Consider the following 21,125-nt stretch of genomic DNA (forward strand, 5'->3'; position numbering starts at 1 on the left):
CTTTTTCTATAAAATGAAAGTGTGGGTGGCGGTTATTTTAAGAGAAATAAATAGATGCAGCTAGAAGGATAGTTAGAGAATAACTAGGTAGCTCGCTACACAGATACATGCATAAAAATGTTTGCTTTTATTTTAGTAAATGGGTCACTTTATCTTAACACTCATCGGTAATCCCAATAGTACAGAAAACTTTAAAGTCTCATTTAACCTCTAATTATATTTTGTTTTGATAGAACATGTTTGAAATTCTGTATCTTTAGATTGGAAGTTTACCTAAAGAGATATTTTATAAAATAATTGAGGAAAGGGAAGATATATTATTTTTTCTTTGGTTTTCTAGTGTCTAGCAGAGTATCAGATCTCTCAAAATCACATAATAAATGTTTTTTTAAATGATGAATGAATGAATTTATTTCCGGTACAGTAAGGCTGCAAATCCATTCATGTGACCATTTATCTGTGAAGAGAAAAAATAGCTTTGTAAATGACTTTGGCATAGTCCAGTCTTTCTCATGAACCTTCTGTTTCCTTATTCATTCATTTAGTCACCTGACAAATATTATTGAGTACTGTTCTAGTTTGCTAGCTGCTGGAATGCAATATACCAGAAATGGAATGGCTTTTAAAGGGGGGAATTTAATGAGTTACTAATTTACAGTTCTAAGGCCGAGAAAATGTCCCAATTAAAATGAGTCTATAGAAGTGTCCAATCAAAGGCATCCAGAGAAAGATACCTTGGTTCAAGAAGGTCGATGAAGTTCAGGGTTTCTCTCTCAAGTGAGAAGGCACATGGCGAACACAGTCAGGGCTTCTCTCTCAGCTGGAAGGGCACGTGGTGAACACGGCATCATCTGCTAGCTTTCTCTCCTGGCTTCCAGTTTCATAAAGCTCCCCGGACGCGTTTTCCTTCTTCATCTCCAAAGGTCTTTGGCTGGTAGACTCTCTGCTTCGTGGTGCTGCAGCATTCTCTGCTTTCTCTGAATCTCTCATTCTCCAAGATAGTTCCTCTTTTATAGGACTCCAATAAACCAATCAAGACCCACCCAAATGGGTGGAGGCATGTTGTCCCCTAATCCAGTTTAACAACCATTCTTGATTAAATCACATCATCCAGGGAGATGATCTGATTACAGTTTCAAACATACAGTATTGAATGGAGATTATTCTACCTTTACGAAACGATATTTTGATGAAACCATGGCTTTTCTAGGGGGCATACTTCCTTTCAAACCAGGACAAGTACTATAGTATGCAGGCATTTTAAATGTAACAGCTTGCAAAGTAGAAATATTCCCAGCTTTTATAAAGCTTCCATCATCTAGTAAAGACTGACAATAAATGAGATACTTACTATAGAAATAAAAAGTATGATAGTTAAGTTCTAAAAATATAGTGTCGGAGAAAGTAAGTATTTAGGAAAAGAACACTTAGAACACTTAGTTAGTCTGAAGAAAGTCTTGCTGATTGCCATTTTAAATCCAACCCAAAGATCTGCCTTTTGGGGGAAAACCATTTCCAGAAAGGACCAGAGCAGAGTCCCTGTGATGGAAACACGCCTAGCAAGTCCACAAAAAAAAAAAATGATTAGACACTGAAGCCAGAACAAATTAAAGAATAGGAATAAAATTGAAGAAGTAACAGACAAATCATGTCTTGTGAAGTCTTTTAGTTCATTTCAGGGATTTTGGCTTCTACTCTCAATGATATGAGAAGCTGTTGGAGGGTTTTGAATAGTAAAAGGACCAGATATGACTTAGATTTAACAGGATCCCTCTACCTCCTGTGTTGAAGAATATTGTAAGGAGGCAAATGTTGGAAATGAGAACAGTTAGGAGGCTAGAGCAATACTCAAGTGAGATGCAATAGGGGCTTAGACCAGGCTGGAGACAGAGGAAGTAGTGAGAAAGGCACGGATGCCCTACTTACTGAAATTTGCTCTGCATATCCTGCTTTCAATTACTCACTGCATACTGCTGTCTTTGCCAATTTCTTTTTTGTCACTTGGCTGGAAGCTTATCCAGTGCCTTCTAACCCCAATCTCAGTACCTTGCCCTCTATTTCCAAGATTTGTCTAAAATATTTCATTAGAAAGCATCAGTCTCTAAAATGATCATTGACTTGTATTCTATGATACACAATTATCTTAATTCCACTCATTCTCTGGTACTACCACTGTCTCATTTGTTTCAATTTATATGCATTTTCCATATGTCCTTCTTACATAACATACTATACCCAACTTCAATATTGCACATCATTGCCTTTTCTCATGCTCTTTACAGTTGAAATGTTTGACTGCTTCCTCCGCAACAGCTTTCTTGCTTCCCTTCAAAACCACTAACCTCCATAGAATAGTAGCAGGTATGATTTGTTCAGCAAGTATTGACTTTCAGGTGTTAACCTCCATGATTCTCAGACATATTACATTATTTCCAATCTTCACAAAAGCCCTAAAAAGAAGTTATGATCTCTGCTCCCCTTACGTAATAGAAACAGAAAGTTAAGTGATGATTGAGTAACTTCCCAATTGAGAAAGTATTGCACTAGATCTTAAAGCCAGTCCTATCTTATTTTAGAGCTCAAGAATTTTTCATTCTGCCACAAAGCTAACTCATGTGTAATTCATGGCATCAAATAAATTAATCAAATAAATGTTGCTGTAATAACAGCAACAACAATAAAAATTCCTGCTAATATATTGTAAGCTACTTAATGCAGGAGATTTTACTCATTTTGAAATCTCTTTCACTGTCCACATAGTACCTTGATGATAATATAGAATTAAAGACTTCTATTTTGTAAATTTCTCTTCTTTGAAAGGAAGATAACATTGATATATGTCTATTCCTAAGAAGACTGGCCTGCTTTATTTATTTCCAATATTGTGAATATGTGTTTACCTTAAGCACTATAACTATATTATTATCATTAATTATGATAAAGATTATTACAAGTACTGTAAGATGGTTATTTAAGGATTCTAGGGATCCTAATACTTAGATACCTTTTTTTAAACATTTCTTTTTTTCGACTGCATTACCTGAAATGTATCTTTGATTTCACAAAGTATGTTTAGGTAGATATTATCAGAATTTTCCCAAAAACACAGATAAAGATAGATTTTATGGTTTGTACATAAGAATCCTTACCGAAATCACATCCTATTCTGTTTAAGTTTTGTTTTTACTGTGATTTACAGGCCATTTTCAATATTTTTCACTGCACACATATGTTAAAAGAGAACATTTTAAAAATGGATAATAAAATAGAAATATCTTTATAATGTTATTAATATTTTATTTCTAATCTTATCAAATAATTAAATTTAAAGTGAATGTCTCCTTCTTAAAATCATTTGATTTATACCATGTGACACATACAGCTCAATGTTTAAGGAATTTATCATTACAAGGGCAATTTTAGTTGATCATGACATTTCTTTAATCTATTGTTCCAAAATTTCATTAGCTGTCTTGGCATTAAGAGAAACTTACACAAAATTCTGATGAATTGATCAATGGTTATATTTCTTACTTATTTTAAATTTTTAAATGAATAAGCCACAGAAGGATCTTACTAGATTCTCTCTCTTTTCATTTTATCTAAAATTTCAATCAGGTTAACTTTAAAGTAATTGAATCATTACTGTTGCAGATACCTTTTACTGATAATTTTTAGAATAGTAATATTAACCTTATTATTCATAAAATAGTCAAAAACTTGTTTTCCTTCAGAAGTGTGACATTTTGATGTTTTGGAGGCCTACCAACAGTTCATCATTTATGTACCACTATGAGCATAGTTAACATTGTGGATGTTGGGGAACGTAGTTACTCAGTTTTATTATATTTCTCTGACCAACATGCCTCTTTATTATGATCTTCACAAATAATAAACTCAATATATATTTGAATGCTTTCAATGTCCCATGAACAAAGCACTTTAGAGATGTTAAGTGTAAATGGAAAAATACCATTTTATTCTACATGCTTCATTGAAATGGAATGAACAAAGAGATTTGTAGACCAGAAGGAATGCACATGCTTTTCATAAAATATGGATTAAATGAGAAAAATTTAAATACTAAATATTTTTTAAAAGTCCTAGGATTGTGGGAAGATTATGAGGTAGGACACTCCAGTAATCAGTCCCTCCACTAGAGCAGCAATTTAAAAACAGGCAGGAACTCTCTGACTCAATCGTTTCCATATCCCAGAGTTCAGTACAACACTGCCACATCCAGGGAAGAGTGAGAGGAGGAAGTTGTTAAATTGTGCTGAATATGAGCAGATTGTACTCTCCAGGCAGTGGCTACAAATACCCATCCCCCAACCTCCTGGCAGGGAGCTAGGTTCACACACAGCTTGCTGTGACAGAATGGGACATAAAGACCCAGCTTCCCTGGGGGTATATGGTCATTATTGACCACTGTTTTTGGTTAGCTACTTCAGATCACTGGGAACCTGGCTCTGAGTATGGCCATTTTTCCAAGTTGTTCAGACAAAGGTGACAGGGGAAATTTAAAGATACTAATTTTCCTCAGAGCTGCATGGGACAGTTGAAGGGTATCAGTGGCTCGTCTAATGCCAAGAGAAGAAAGCACAGCTTTATGGAGCTCAAGGGCAATTGTGGGATGCTAACTCACCCTCTATGGTTCTCTCCAGCTGGGAAAGCCTGACTTGGGAAACTCCTTTCTAGGGTGCTCCCTCCCAGAATTTTCCCTCAAAGGAAAAGCAGCATGAGAAGGTTAAGTGGGTCAGCCTGGGACAAAGGCTCACCTGCCTTAAGTCCTGCAGGGGAGCGTCCAGGAGAGGGAGAAGGTGTGTTTCCTGAAGAGTAGCAGGGACATGCAAATGTCTATGAACAAGAGAACTCCTAAGGCTACTAGTTGGCACAAGGCCAGGACAAGAAACTGGCTTAAAAAAAAACCAGAATCACCCCCGGAAGTTTAATTTGTTTTGGGCTGACTTTCTAGGAGAGTGAAACTTTGAGGAGACCACCAGCCAACACAAAGCTACTTCGCAAAGAATGTGAAAACGGTTTTCTTTTTATTTTTGCTTAGATTTACATGGTTTTATAAACTCCTGACCCTCAAGAATATCTCTGTCATATCAATAGCTAAATACAAACTCAAGAAATAGATCTCAGCGAACAAATCCCAGAGTTAACAGACTAAAATGTTAGGTCAGAAAATGTTAGAAGAAACTGAAGATTAGAAAGAAAAATGAATTACAAAAAATAAAAATAAAATGTATACTGTGCAACAAAATATTTCAAGACAAAGAAACAGGACATGATGATTGATTCAAAGGAAGAGGATAAAAGCCAAAAAACCATCAATGAAGAAGACCAGACTATAGACATACTGAACATAGGCTTAAAAAATATCTTCAGTATGCTCAAGGAGATGAGGAAAAATACAGAGAAAGACCTAAGCATTCCAGGAAAACAATGAATAAATAATGTAAGAATCTCAATATTTAGAAATTTAAAAAGAATGTAAATAGAACTACTAGAGTTGAGGACCACTACAACTATAATGAAAAATTCCGAGGAGGGCTTCAAAAGCAGATTGTAGTTGGTAGAAGAAAGTCAGTGAACTTGCAGACAAGAATAGTTGAAGGGAGTCAGACTGAAGATTAGAAAGAAAAATGAATTACAAAAAGAAAAAAAAAAATTCTAGTGGACCTTTGGAACTCCATCAAGGACACCAGCATATGCATTCAAGGAATCACAGAAGGAGAAGAAAAAGAGAAAGAGACAAAGAGGTAGAAGAAATATTCAAAGAAATAATAACAAAACTTCACTTCACAAACTTAGCAAAAGACATCAACATGCACATCCAAGAAGACCAGAGAAGTCTAAACTGCATAAACTTTAAAAGACATATACACAGACACGTATCAATTTATTCAATTGATAAAACAATTGAATGCAAAGGACAATGAAAGCCTGTGCCCTTTGCACATACTGATCAAATTGTTGAACGCAAGGGAAAAGAAAATTCTGAAAGCTACAAGACGAAAGAAACCTGATATGAACAAGTGAGTTCCAATTAGATTAAGTTCCAATTTCACATCATAAACCGTAAAGGCAAGAAGGCAGTGAATTGAAATAGTAAAAGTGCTGAGAAAAAGCAATAGCCAATCAATAATTTTATATTAGGCAATACTTTCTTTCAAAAATGGGGGAGGTATTAAGATCATACCAAATAAACAAAAGCGAAAGGAAGTGTCCTACTTTGCAATACTAAACAAAGTTCTTCAGAATTAAAAGAAAGAGCAATAGACAGTGGTTTAAAGTGGCATAAAGAAATGATGATCTCTGGTTAATATAATCATTTGAGTAATTATAAATGCAAGAAGAATTTATTGCATTTTTTAGTAAATAACTTTACTTCTTACCTCTTACAGGTGATAAAATGTGAATGCAAAAATGTAATTATAAATCTATTGTTTTGGACAGAAAATATAAAAGGATATCATTTGCAACAAGTTATAAAAAGTAGGCATTAATGGAAAAATTGAGGAACCAAAAAAATGCATAACATACAAACAATAAACAGCAAAATAGCACAAAGATGCACTCCATTGCAAATAGATATTTTAAATGTTAATGGATTAAACTCTCCAGCCAAAAGGGGCAGAAATTGGCAAAAAAAGATAAAAACATATCCCAACTATGTGCTGTTTACATGAGGCTCACCTTAACTTCAAAAATATAAATAGGTTGAAAATGAAAGGATGAAAAAATACATACCATGCAAGTAGTTATCAAATATAGCTAATGAAACTCTACTAATATACGATAAAATAGACCTTAAGCCAAAAACTTTTATAAAGGGTCAAATCATTATATAGTAATAAAGGAGCCAATTCAACAAGCTGTGGCAATCATAAAAACATGTGCACTTAGTACAGCCACAAAATAAATGAAACAAATGTTGACAGATTTAAAGTGAGAAACAGTTGGTTCTACATTTAAAGGACATGATGAAATACACCATTTTCCAATAATAAATACAACATGTAGACAGAAGATCAATAAGTAAATAGAAGACTTGAATGTAACTCTGAAACAACTATAGCTAATGGACAGACATAGAATTTTTCACCAACAGCAGCAGAATTCGCATTCTTCTCAAGTGCACACACGTCATTCTTCAGGACAGACTATATCTCAGGTCAGAAAATATTCTCAAGAATTTCAAAAATACATAACTCATACAAGTATCTTCTCTTATCACAATGAATTGAAGCTAGAAATCAGTAACAGGTATAAATGGAAAATTTATAAATATGTGAAAATTAAACAAAGTGTTTTTAAATGACCATGGATTAAAGAGGAAAGCAAAAGGGAAATAGAAATTATCATGAATCAAATAAAAAACTAACATGCAACATATCAAAACTTATAGGATAAAGCAAAGTCAGTACTGAGAGGGAAATTTATAACTCTAAATGTTTATAATAAATGTCAAGAAAGATTTCAAATCAGAGACCTAACTACGAAGTTGGAAGAAATGGAAGAAGAGAGAAAACTTATATCAAAGCAAGTAGAAAGAAGGAAATAAATATTGGAGTACAGAAAAATGAAACAGGAAACAAAATAAAAATAAAGAATAGAGTTCACAAAACCAAAATCTGGCTCTTTGAAAACATCAATAAAATTGACAAACTTTGTTTAAACCAACAAAGTAAATAAGAGAAAGGATGCAGATATCTAAAACCAAAAATGAAAAGGTGAATATTATTACTGACTCCAGAGAAATAAAAATATCTATAAGAGGATGCTATTAAAAACTGTATGCCAACAACCTCTCTATCATAGATAAGATGGATAAATTCCCAGAAACACACTGGTGGTTTGAAGCATGTTCTTAAATTTAACCTCTTCCTGTGTGAGTAAATCCATTGTAAATAGGGCATTCTGATGTGGCTACTTCAGTTAAGATGTGTCCCACCTCAATTAACATAGATATTAATCCTGTTCCTGGAGTCCTTTAAAGGCAATTGAATTCAAGCATAGAAGATGGTATGGAAGCAAGAAGCTGGAATCAATGAAAATTTGAAAAGAAAAGAGAAACAAGCAAATGTCTTGTGTCTTGCCAGGCAACAGAGGAGCCAAGGATTGCTGACAGTAAGTTTTCAGGAAGAAAGCATTGTTTGGCAGTTCCTTGATTTGGACATTTTCCAGAATCAAAAGCATGAGCAAATAAATCACCACTGTTTAGCTGTCCCATTTCATGTGGTGTGCTTCAGCAGTCTAGGAAAATGAAAACACACTGAAACTATCGACACTGACACAAGAAGAAATACAAGTTCTCAAAAAACAAAAAGCATAAAAACCAGTGAAGAGATTGAATCACTAATCAAAAACCTTCTAACAGGGGTGTGAAGGTAGTTCAGTGGTAGAATTTTTGCCTGCCATGCCGGAGACTCAGGTTCCATTCATGCCTGTGCACTTAACCATACCTCCCCTCCAAAAAAAGAATCAACAAATGGTGCTGTAATAAAGGGATAGTCACACGGAAAAAAATGAAGTGTGACTCCCACAATACAGCATACAAAAATAAAATGAAATAATTTTTTTAAAAACCCTCTCAACAAAAAAAATCTGAGGACCAGATGGCATCACGGGGGAATTGTACAAAATATTCCATAAAGAATCAACACAAATCTTCAAAGAAATTGAATAAGATACATTCCCAAAATCATTCATGAGGCCAATATCACCCTCGTACCAAAACCAGACAAAGATCCCCAAGGAAAGATAATTGTATAGCATTATCTCTTATGAATATAGATGCCAAAAGTCTTCAAGAAATTTGAAACAATTATAGACCATGAACAAATGGGATATATCCCACATATGTGGTGGTAATTCAACACAAGAAGATCAATTAATGTAATACATCACTTTAGAAGAATGAAGGTAATAAAAAACATGACATTCCAATTGATGCAGAAAAGATATTTGACAAAATCTATCACCCTTTCTTGATAAAAAAAAAAATTCGAAAATTGGGAATAGAAGTTTACTCCTTCAACCTGATAAAGGGCTAATATGAAAAACCCACAGCTAAAAGCCTGTTTAATAGTGACAGGAAGTCTTTCCCTGATATCAAGAACAAAACTAAGATGTGCACTGTTTCCACTGTTATTCAACATTATGCTAGAAGTTCTAGCTAGAGCAAAAAGTCAAGAAAAAGAAATAAAATGCATCCAAATTAGAAAGAAAGAACTAAAAGTTTCCCTCTTTGCAGATGATATGATCCTATATACAGAAAATTCTGAAATAAAAAAAAAAAAGCATGACTATCAGAGCTAATAAATGAATTCAGCAAAGTGGCCAGGTACAGATCATCATCCCCAAATCAGTAGTGATTCTCTACACTATTAATGAACAATTGGAAGAAAAAATTAAGAAAAATATTCATTTACATTGGCAACTAAAAGAATCAAATATCGAGGAATAAATCTAACCAAGGATGTAAGAGACATGTAGACAGAAAACCACAAAACATAGCTAAACGACATCAATGAAAAACAGAATGGCACACTATGTTCATGGGTTGGAAACCTAAACATTGTTGAGATGTCAATTATACTCAAAGTGACTTACTGATTAAACACAATTCAAATAAAAATTCCTGCAGCCTTCCTTGCAGTAATGGAAAAATCAGTCGTCAACTTTATATAGACAAGTAACATCCCCATATAGTCAAAGCCAGCTTGCAAATAGAGGAATAGAGTTTTAGGACTCATACATACAAATATTAAACCTTATTACACAGCCCAGTAATCAAGATGCATGATACTAGCACAAGGGCAGACATATAGAGCAATGGAATCAAAGTTAGCGTTCAGAAGTCAACCCTCCTATTTATGAACAACTGATTTTTGCCAAGGGAGCAAAGACCACACAATTGGGGGAAAAGTAGTTGCTTTAAGAAATGATGGAAAACTAGATCTCTGTGTGCAAAAGAATGAAGGTGATCCCTTAAGACTATATTAAAAACTCAACTTGAAATTGATCAAAAAACTAAATATAAGAGCCAGAACCCTAAAACTCTTAGAATTAGGGAAGCATTTTCAGGAAATCGTGTTAGGTAATGCTTTCCTAGTCTCTACACCCAAAGTACAAGCGACAAAAGAAAAATAGGTATGTTCTCATCAAAATTAAAAACTTTTGATCATTCAAGGATTCTATCATGAAGGCAAAACAAAACAATCCCTTACTTCTCCACACAATAAGAGAAAATCTTTGAAAATCACATATCTGATAAGGATTTTATATACATAATATATAATGAAAACCCATATCTCAACAACAGAAAGACAAACTCAATTTTAACCTAACTTTAAAAAGTGGACTAAAGAATGGAAGAGATAGAACTCCAAAGAAGATTTACAAATGGCCAAACAATGTATGAAAAGATGCTCAACATCATTAGCCATCAGGGATTGCCACTCAAAACCAGAAACAGATGCCTTTTCACTCCCATTAGAATAGCTACTATTATAAAAAACTGAAAATTAAAAATGTTGCAGAGAATGTGGATAAAAGGAAAACTTATTCACTGTTGGTAGGATTTAAAATGGTGCAACCACTGTGGAAGACAGTTTGGCGGTTACGGAGAAAGTTAACTATACAACTTACCATATGACCCAGCAACCCACTTCGAGCTATATATTCAAAAGAATTGAAAGCAGGGACTCAAGCAGCTATATTCAAACCGATGTTCATAACAGCCTTATTCAAAATTACCAAAAATGGAAGCAACCAAAGTGTCCATCAATTAATTAATGGCTAAACAAAATGTGCTATATACACCCTAAGGGATATTATTCAACTGTAAAAAAGAATTAATTCCTGATATACGAACAATATAGATTGTTGAATCAAATAAACCAGACACAAAATGAACACATTGTATGATGTCACTGATATGAAATAATTAGAATAAGCAAACTCATAGGGTCTGAATCTAGAAATACAGGTTACCAGGAAATGGGGTGGGCATAAGGAATAATAAGGAAGTGATGCTTAATTTGTACAGAATTTCTATTTGAGGTGTTGGAGAATTTTGGTAATGGGTGGTGGTGATGTTAGCACAACATTGTGAATGTAATAAACAGGACTAAATTCTCTATTTAAATGTAAGTAACAAGGAAAAATGAGGTTGTATTTATGTTACTAGAATGCAAACTAAAAAAAAATAATAATAATCCATGGATTTTACCACATAAACAGTGAGTCCTAAGTTAAACCATGATCTATAGTTAATAGTGTAATAATAAAAACGTGCTTTCATCAGTTGTAATAATGTACCACACTAATGCAAAGTGTTAATAAAAATGGTATATGGGTGGAAATGTCATATTTAAATAGGAAAATGAAAATGAAATTTTAGGGCAAATAAATTTATGTGGCATACACTACAAATTTCTTGAAGCTGTGATATATGATTGGCAAAGGAAAAAACTCAAACATGATCCATTGGAGAATTAATTGCTTAAAATACGATGATAAACCAGTAAATCAAAAGAAAAGAAAATGTTCCCCTTGATTCTTATATATTAAAACATTGGCATCTCATATATTCCAACTGTAATTAAAATCTCAGATTATTTTTTTATTTTTAATGATATCAAAAGATACTACACTTGAAAAAATGTATGGTTAAGTTTTTGAGAGGTCAATACTATCTATTGACTTAATTATTTATGTCTAATGTTTAACGGAAATTTGCTGACTACTAGTCATTTCTAATTATTTATGGAATAATAATTATTATTATAATCATTTCTGGAAATTTGCTGACTACTTGGCCTTATAGAGACATTTAGATATTTTATTTATTTCACCTGTGCCCTTTAAAGCTGTAACTACATCATTGTTTAACTTTTATATTCCCCTGGTGAGTGTCTAGACTGAAGATATTCTGTGTTGGCATTTATGTAAATTGGAAGACAAAGAGAACTCAATGTTAAGCAATCTATAAATGGAAGTCATTATGTTGATGGGTTAAATAAAATAAAATAGTTACCCATAATTTAACAAACATAACTTACTATTGAACTGAAGTGGAAAAGAATAATATAGTATAAGTATATCATGTTTTAAAACAGTGAGAAGATTTAGATTCCTGAATGAGAATGAATTAATCTAAAATGCCAAGCCATGTTGAGAAATTTTCCAACTTGCCATCATTATTATCACCACTGTAATTGCTGTCTTCTCTAAATCAAATTTTTATACTAGAACAATAAATTAACCTTTAAGAGTTTAACTTTTCTAAGGGAAGCACAAATTGTAGTAAGTTAATTTAATGACAATTAAAAAGTGAATTTTTATATATATATATATATATGTATATTCTAATAATAAATGGGGTTTCCTGAGTAAACAACTTATTATTGGAGGGAATAGAAAATGATGTTTTCAGGTACACTTCCCTTAATGTGCATCTCTGCCAACTGAACTTGTCAAAGCAAGAAACAAGCTAAATTCATACCATCAATTTCTCCTCATTTTTCAGAAACAGTTGATTAGATTATTATTCCTTACTTTTTATTCCTTCCCTTAAATTGAATTATATCCTTCCTGATGGGCTTGACAAAGATTATATCCCTACTCCCCCGAATATAACTAATGGACCCTGAGCTGAGGAGGCATTGTATTTGGTCTGAGATGAGGCTTTAGGAAACATGGCAAGCTTTCACAAGTCCTCTTGAGCTTCTCTCCTCCACCACATAGTGAGCATTCCCCAAGAAATCACCGGTCCTTCACCCAGGGGCATAAAAAAAAAGAACATAGCAGACCTAAAAGCAACCTAAAATGAACAGTTTGATTAATCAAGGTCTGATCATCCAAACCAAGCCTTGATATAAACCCTGAATCACAGCTGCCTATACATACCCATGTTTCTAGTGAAAAAAAGTTGATTTTTGTTAGAAGTTTCTGAGTCTTTGGTATTATGCAGCATTATTGCAGCAGAAATCTGCCTAATACATAGAATCCAAGTAGCTGATCAACCCTCACCAAGTACTGATATTACTATCTGGGAGAATATAAGGGTATATGGTAAAATTTTCATGAGGAAAGTGATATAAAAAAAATAGAATGTTTTAGAGATTGACACAACATAAATTTAATAGAACAAATGGATAAAGATTGTAAGACAAGAATTGTATACATATTCACAGTGGTAAAAGCATGTATTACCATGATAAGATAAGAAATTAAAAGTTTGTAAAGAAACCAAACAAAAATTATTAGTATTAAAGAAACCAAACAAAAATGATGAGTATGAAACATATCAGATTTAACATAAAGGACTAAATCAATGGGAATAATATCAGAATAAATAAAACAAAAATCAAATAGCGATTTGGAAGAACATATAAAACAAATTTTGCTTTTTAAATGTGATTATAGATTAAAATCAACAAACTCTTTGGTTACAGTGTGTCACGTTTTCGTATCTTTCACTTCGTCCTCAAGAGTCTTTTATTTTATTTTTTATTTTTAACATGGGCAGGCACTGGGAATCGAACCCAGGTCCTCTGGCATCGCAGGCAAGCATTCTTGCCTGCTGAGCCACCGTGGCCCGCCTGAGAGTCGTATTTTTATTAAGTAATTAATTTTAATTGCTTTTATGATTTTTTAATTGAATTTAAACATTTTTAGCTTTTGCTCTATAACTTATTATATACATGTTATTGAAATTAACTTCAGATATATCGTAACTTAAAATGGTATATTTCTCTTTCTCTCCCTGTCTGTGTGTGTATATTTATATATATATACATTCCTCCTATTTAGCTCTTTTTCTTCTCATTTTTCATGGTATTATTATACATTTTAGATATATAAATTAAAATCAAATAATATATTTTCATATTTATTACTTCATATAATTTTTGTTTTTTAAAGGAGAGACAAGCAAGGAAAGCAAGAGGCTATTTACAAAGTTTGTTACCTTTACCTTACTTGCCATTTTTTATTCTCTTCATATTTTCCTGCAGATTTGAGTTACCATTTGGTATCATTTACTTAATCCAATACAGCTTTGTTCCCACCCACCTTTATTGTCAAATATATTGTATTTCTATGTTATATGCCCCCAAATACACATTGTTTTATGGAATTACTTTTTAAATCAGTTAAAGAAAGAAGAAATATTCACTTATACTGCATTTATCTCAACAAAGTTGTTTGAAAAATGGTGTCTGACATGCAGCAGATGCCTAATAACTATTCATATCTTGCCTTTCATGGGTTATTAAATTCTCCTGGGGAACAAAATTAAGGCAAACATACAACAAAAGTGGACAAATTTCATAGGCCTTCTCTTACTAATTGATGGATTAAATATACCAAATAAAATAAGATTACAGAAGTTTCCAAAAATATAATTTTCAAAACTTTGACCTAATAGGCAAGTTCAGATCACTGTCCCCAAACTCTGGACTGTATATTATTTTTAAATACAACCAGTAGACTTAACAGAAATCAACTATGTGCTAGGGTAAGGTATAGTCTCAAGAATTTTCAAAAGTTTATCATACAGGGCATATTGTTAGATCACTCTAGCATTAACCTAGAAATTAATAAAAAAACAATAATAATAACTCTAGATATTTTAAAATTAAGAAATGTGTCTAAATAAAACATGGGTGAAGGGCGGGCCACGGTGGCTCAGTGGCAAGAATGCTTGCCTACCATGCCTGAGGACCTGGGTTCAATTCCTGGTGCCTACCCATGTAAAAAAAAAAAGAAAAAAGAACATGGGTGAAGAAAAACATCAATGTGGATTCAAAAATATTTTGAACTGAATGAATACAGAGGAAAATGCTAAAAAGTTGGGGAATGGGCTAATTCTGTCCTTAAAGATAAATTAATAAGCTTAACTTGCTTAGAAAAAAAGAAATATGAAAACCAGTGACTTAATTATCCACCCCCAGAAACTAGAAAAAGAAAGAAAGCAAAACCTGAAAACTAGAGGGGAGGAACTAATTAGGATGAGGGCAAATGTTAATAATGTCAAAAATAGCTAATAAACAGAATTAACAAAGCCAAACCTTTGTGGATGGCTATTACCAATGTTACAAATCACCTTTTTCAAACTATGATGATATTCTACTCTATTATCTTATAGATTTTTTATCTTTCATTCTGAGGCATATAAATATCTAGAACTAATTGCGCCATATTTTCTATAGCTGTGGGTCAACATAAATGTTCTTACCTAAATACCATTTATGCTTTTAATTTGGTGTTCTTTTTAATTAATTTTTATTGAGTTTATGGTAGTTGGGTTTTAATAGCCAGCATATTTATGTCATAATTTCTAGAATTCTGTTACTGAATATAAAGACATTGTTCAGATACCAAAACAATCATTTCTAGAATGTAATTTAGAAGCTTTTCTAATCATGTTATTCATGGTTGATACATAAACTACTTATCATCAATTGTTTGATGCTACAAATGAATTGGCTATCAGTTGGGTCACCTAAATCCTAGGCTAAGAACAACAAATTACAAATTAATTTTTTCCAGTTAATAGTGATTTTCTAGGCCATATGTGGAACAGAAACACAATCTATATTATGATGGAAAGGATGTGATCAATGTCTCCTTTTTACATCCCTTACAATATTGAAACTACAAATAAAATTTTGCAAAGAATAAGAATCCATCACATAAAACTTCAGATTTATTATATGATATTATGTACTTTGGTAGGTTTTAAATATTCCTCTCACAAAAAATGCCTTCTCCCAAAGTCTTAGAACTTATATATGCAAAACAAGTAAGTTCCCAATTGCATATCCTGCTGTGCATCTTCTTAGATTTTTCCAACTTGAATTATTAAAATGTACTTCAATGCATTCAAAATCACTTCATTTTCTTCATGAGATCACTGATAACTCCCAATCCTATTCAAGTAGCTTCCAAAAGCATTTATTGCTTCTACTGTCTTATTTCAACATTTAGAGGTTACATTTCTCTTACAGCAGTAACCTTTCTGCCTATCGATTTCCAGGATAAGACTGCATGTAATTATGGCTGCCTGGTCTGCTAAAATACCTTTTCAACAAAACTTCCCACTTCTTTAAATCTGAATCTTCAGGAAAATGAACCAAAGCTAGTTTAGGGTAATGTCCATTAATATGACATAACCATGCCTGGCTCAGAAGAACAAAATTCATCCACAGGTCATTGTAAATCAAATTCAGTTCACAGCATCTGTCATCATCAGTGATATTTGCAATAATTTCTTATAGCTTTCAAGTTTTGTGTTTCAGTGTTAAGGGAAATTTTACTTAAATACCTGAAATACTGAGGTTTCTTTGATTATAATTAATAAACATCCACAGAAGTTAGCTTAAACAAACAAAAAATAACACTATTATCAGTCCATAACTTTTGTTTATAAGTTAAAAAAAATTGTTAGCTTAAATAAAGAGGACTAGTTATTATAAGGTTAGAGAGTTTGTTCATGAAACTTAAGAGCAGGGATTGATCTAGAACTCAAATGTAGATTACAATTAAGGACTGATGTGGTTTTCATATTTTAATGTGCACTGAAATCTCTAGGAGATCTGGTTAAACTGAAGCTTCTGTTTGTCTACCCGCGGGCTGGTGGTTCACCTTTCCAATAAGCTTCCAGCTAATACTCTCTGCTCTCCAGAGTCCATATTTTAAATAGTAAACATTTAGACAACCAAGCAATCTCCTTTCCCACAACTCAGACCTCACTTTAGGTGATTATTTCAATATTTCTCCAGTTAAAGACTGAGTTTTCTTGTGTAGAAATGAAACATTAATTCATGTTATATTCTGTCTTCAGACTCAGGGAACAATAACACACACACACAATGGGAAGGGGGCGGTTTGTTGAAATTGATATAGATAGTGATGCCATTTGGAGAGAGGCTACCAAGCCGTCACGCAGATTTTTAACCTTGGCGAAGTTTCCACTTTATGTAACCAGCTATGAAGAGATACCAATGATACATGTGGGTAAGGATATGGCTATTGAAGGCCTCTCCTTTCCATTGGGAACAGATCTCAGGAAAGCAACTTATCCTGAGCTTAACAGTTTTCTCATGATCTACCTAATAAGGGGAAATACATTTTAAAAACTCGGTCACAGTGAAAAAGATGGTTGGATTTTTCATTGAAATTAAAGAATAAATATAGCACATGAATAAAGAGAATATTTTCCACTTGATTTTTCTTCCTTACTCATCAATTTATATGTAACATAGAAAGCTACAACAATGGATTACATAACTGAGGAGCTATCTTTTCCTGCAAGATGATGTGAGGAGGTTGGCAATACAGGAAAAGTTAACCTCAGAAATATCATCGAGGACACAGGCACTATCAAATAATTGCTTTACTTTGTGCAGCATAATATTTCATCCTCTATTGTAAGGTTCCTCCTGCATATCTAAAAGACGTGTCCATACTGAAAGAAGAACAAAAGGAGAAAAAGCTAATGCTGAAAACAATGAACTAATGAATCTATTTATTTAATTAAAAATTATTCCCCCAAAATATTTTTTTTTAAAAGGCTTCATCAATGAATGTATATGGATAAAAAAGAAAGTGAAAAGGACGTCCAAAATAATTAGTCATTAGGGGAATGCAAATTTAAACCACAGTGACATACTACTACACACCTATTAGAATGTATAAAATTTAAAACTGACCATTTCAAGGTTCATAAGGATGTTTAAGAACTAGAATATTCTTGTACTGCTGGTCGGAACATAAAATTGTACAACCACTTTGGACAACCATTAAGCTACATTTCTTTAGGTTATTTTAAGTTCACGTACCACATGTTCTACTCACAGGTCTTTGCCAAAAAGATATGAAATACTACAGCAAGGCAAAGAGTTGTACACACAGGTTCGTTGCAACTTTATTGTTAATAACTAAAAACTGGAAATATCCCAAAAGTCCATGAACAAGTGATGGGATCATCAATATTACTCAGCAATAAAAAAGAGTGGACAACTAATACATGCAACAATATTGAGGAATCACAAAATATTTATGCTGAGTCAAAGAAGTTAAAAATTTTTACTGTACTCATAGATTCACAGGTGGATGCATATGACAAAGCCTATTAAAGTGCCATTTATTCAATGCTAATTGTACAATTAGTCTTTAACAAACAGAGAAGGACAACCACACTATGCAAGTGCTAGGTACACTGTAGTGAAACTAAAATGTCCCACATATGAAAAGTTGAAAAGAAAATCTTAAAATCAGTCAGAGGAGAAAAATTACATTCAAAAGTATATTGGGTAGGTTGATAGCTGATATTGAATGTGAAATTAGAAGGCAAAAACCAGGGCATTACTATCAATTGCCAGAGGGGAGGGAGAGGAGACTTCTATAGTATAATTCTTTTACCAGGACTTTTTTTAAGCAAGGAAATATACAAATGGAAAAACACAGCATGAATGTTAAGCAGTACAAAAGTGATGTCACATGGAAAGTCTGAAGAGTAAGATAAAAAGAACAAGTAAAGTTGGAAATATAAAATAAGTGTACATGTACAAGGAATGTACTAATCAACAAAATGATAACGTATTACAGGGATAAAATCATTAAAATACATTATACAAATATGGGAAGAAATAAATAGAGTAATGATGTTAAAAAGTCCGGGGAAGAGTGGAAATTTAAAAAGTGGTGGGAGGGGTGTAAAAGTGAAACAAATGTTTAACTTTCACATAATGGATCACAAAACCACAATAAATCAAAACCATACAGCAGTTAAAATAAACAAGATCATATATTCCAGAGTAGATAATGACATAAGCAAGATCAGGTGAATAAAAAAAGTTGCAAAATACTGTTGTCATATGGAACATATTTAAGTGGTAAAATTATAAAGCCTGGATGGAAAGATGGGCCCCCAGCTGAAGTACATAGTGGAGGAAGGAGAGTAAGAATGGAAAAAATGCTATTTTTGCTATACGTTAAATCATTCATTTTTTATAAACAAAAGACAAGATAAGTTTAGCTAAAAATTAACAGGTAAGATAGAGTAGATTCTACCAAATTCCCTACTTTTAGAATGTTAAGTATGGCATAATCAAAAGCAAAACTTTAAAAAAATATTAAAATTGTTGTCACTAATATTGACAGGTTATTGATAATTTCAGATATGACATACGGACGTAATCAATTTTGAAAAATATCAATGACTCTGAAAATTAGCATATTCACTTTTTTTTTTTTTGCAACTGGAGTCAACAATTAAAATATAATAATAAGGAACTTCCAGAAAGAAGGTAAAATGAGGACGGGAAGAACTCAGTCCATAACCATAAAGCAGCTAGAGAACAGGCAGAAACTCTCCAAAGCAGTGGCCCCAGTCCTCAGGTGGCAAGAGAAGGACCACTGTGATATATAAGAGAGAGTTGGATGAAGAATACAACATACTAAAACTTATGGGATGGGCAGTGCGACGGTGGCTCAGTGACAGGATTCTCGCCTGCCATGCTGGAGATCCAGGTTAGATTCCCCATGTCTGCTCATGTGAAAAAAAAACAACACAACAACAAAGAGAAACTATGACTTAGAAATGAAGGTGAGTGTACTCAACCACAGTCACCCATGAGGCCGGTGACTGGTCGTACCAGGCAGTGAAAAAGTGGTACATGCCTACTTTGGCTACCAGCTGGGGGAGTCAACCTCCAGCCAGTACTTTATTAGGCACATATTAATCAGAATGTCAAATACTGAAGAGAAGGAGAGAATCCTGAAAGCAGCAAGGGGAAAGTGATTCACCACAGACAAGGGAAGACACAGAAGACTAAGCAATGACTATTCATTGGGTACCATGAAGGTAAGTAAACAGCGGTATGATATATTTAATATGAAAAAGAAAAATTACAAGTCAAGAATTCTTCATCCAGAAAAGCCATCCTTCAAGAATGAAGAAGAGTTTAAAATTTTCACAGATAAATAAATGCTGGGAGAGTCTGTTAAGAAGAGGCCCACCTTATAAGATTTAATAAAGGGAGTTCTGCCAAATGAATGAAAAAGTCAGGAGACAGATACTTGGAGCCAGAATAGAAATGATCATTATCAATAGGTGTAACTAAAAGGATCAAAAAGAAGGAAAAATAGTAGATCTAACAAGTAAAAGCAAAGGGATAAAATGGTTAAATTGAGAACAGCTTTTACAGTAATAAGAATGACTGTTAATGGATTAAACTCCCCAATCAAAGCACAGAATGGTAGAATGGATAATAAAAATATGATTAATCTATATGATGTTTACAAGAGACTCATTTTAGACCTAAACACACAAATAGGTTGAAAGTGACTGCATGGAAAAACATATTCCATCAAGCAATAACTAAAGAAAGCTGAGGTACCTAGACTAATATATAGAATACGCTTTAAATGCAAAATTGTTATGAGATAAAGGACACAACATATTAATAAAAGGGATGGTTCCTCAAGAAGAAATAACACTGATGAATATTAAGCACCTAATCAAAGTGCTCAAAGTACATGAGATAACATTGGCAAAACTGAAGAGAGTAATAGAAATTTCTACAATAATAGTGGGAGACTGACATTCCTCTCTCTTCAATAGATAGAATATCTAGACAGAGGATCAATAAGGAAACAAAGAAAGTAAATATTGTAATAAACGAATTCGACCTTACAGGGAGCATCAGACCCTGAGCCAGAAGGATATACAGCCCCCTCAAGTGCTCACGGAACATTTTCCAGGACAGACTATGTGCTGGAGTACAAACTGGGCTTAATTATTTTGAAAAGACTGCAATTATACAAAATGCTTTCTCAGTTCATAATGGAATGAAATTGGAAATTAATAACCACTGAAGAACTTGAAATTTCACAAATATATGGATGTTAAACAACACATCTTTAAATAATCAGTAGGTCAAAGAAGACATTGCAAGAGAAATCAGTAAGTATCCTGAGGCAAATGAAAACAAGAATACAACGTATTAAAACTTATGGGATGGGTGGTGAGATGGTGGCTCAGTAGCAGAGTTCTCGCCTGCCATGCCAGAGATCCAGATTTGATTTCCAGTGCCTGCTCA

The sequence above is a fragment of the Tamandua tetradactyla genome, chromosome 26, assembly GCF_023851605.1.
Source record: "Tamandua tetradactyla isolate mTamTet1 chromosome 26, mTamTet1.pri, whole genome shotgun sequence".
NCBI classification, from domain to species: domain Eukaryota; kingdom Metazoa; phylum Chordata; class Mammalia; order Pilosa; family Myrmecophagidae; genus Tamandua; species Tamandua tetradactyla.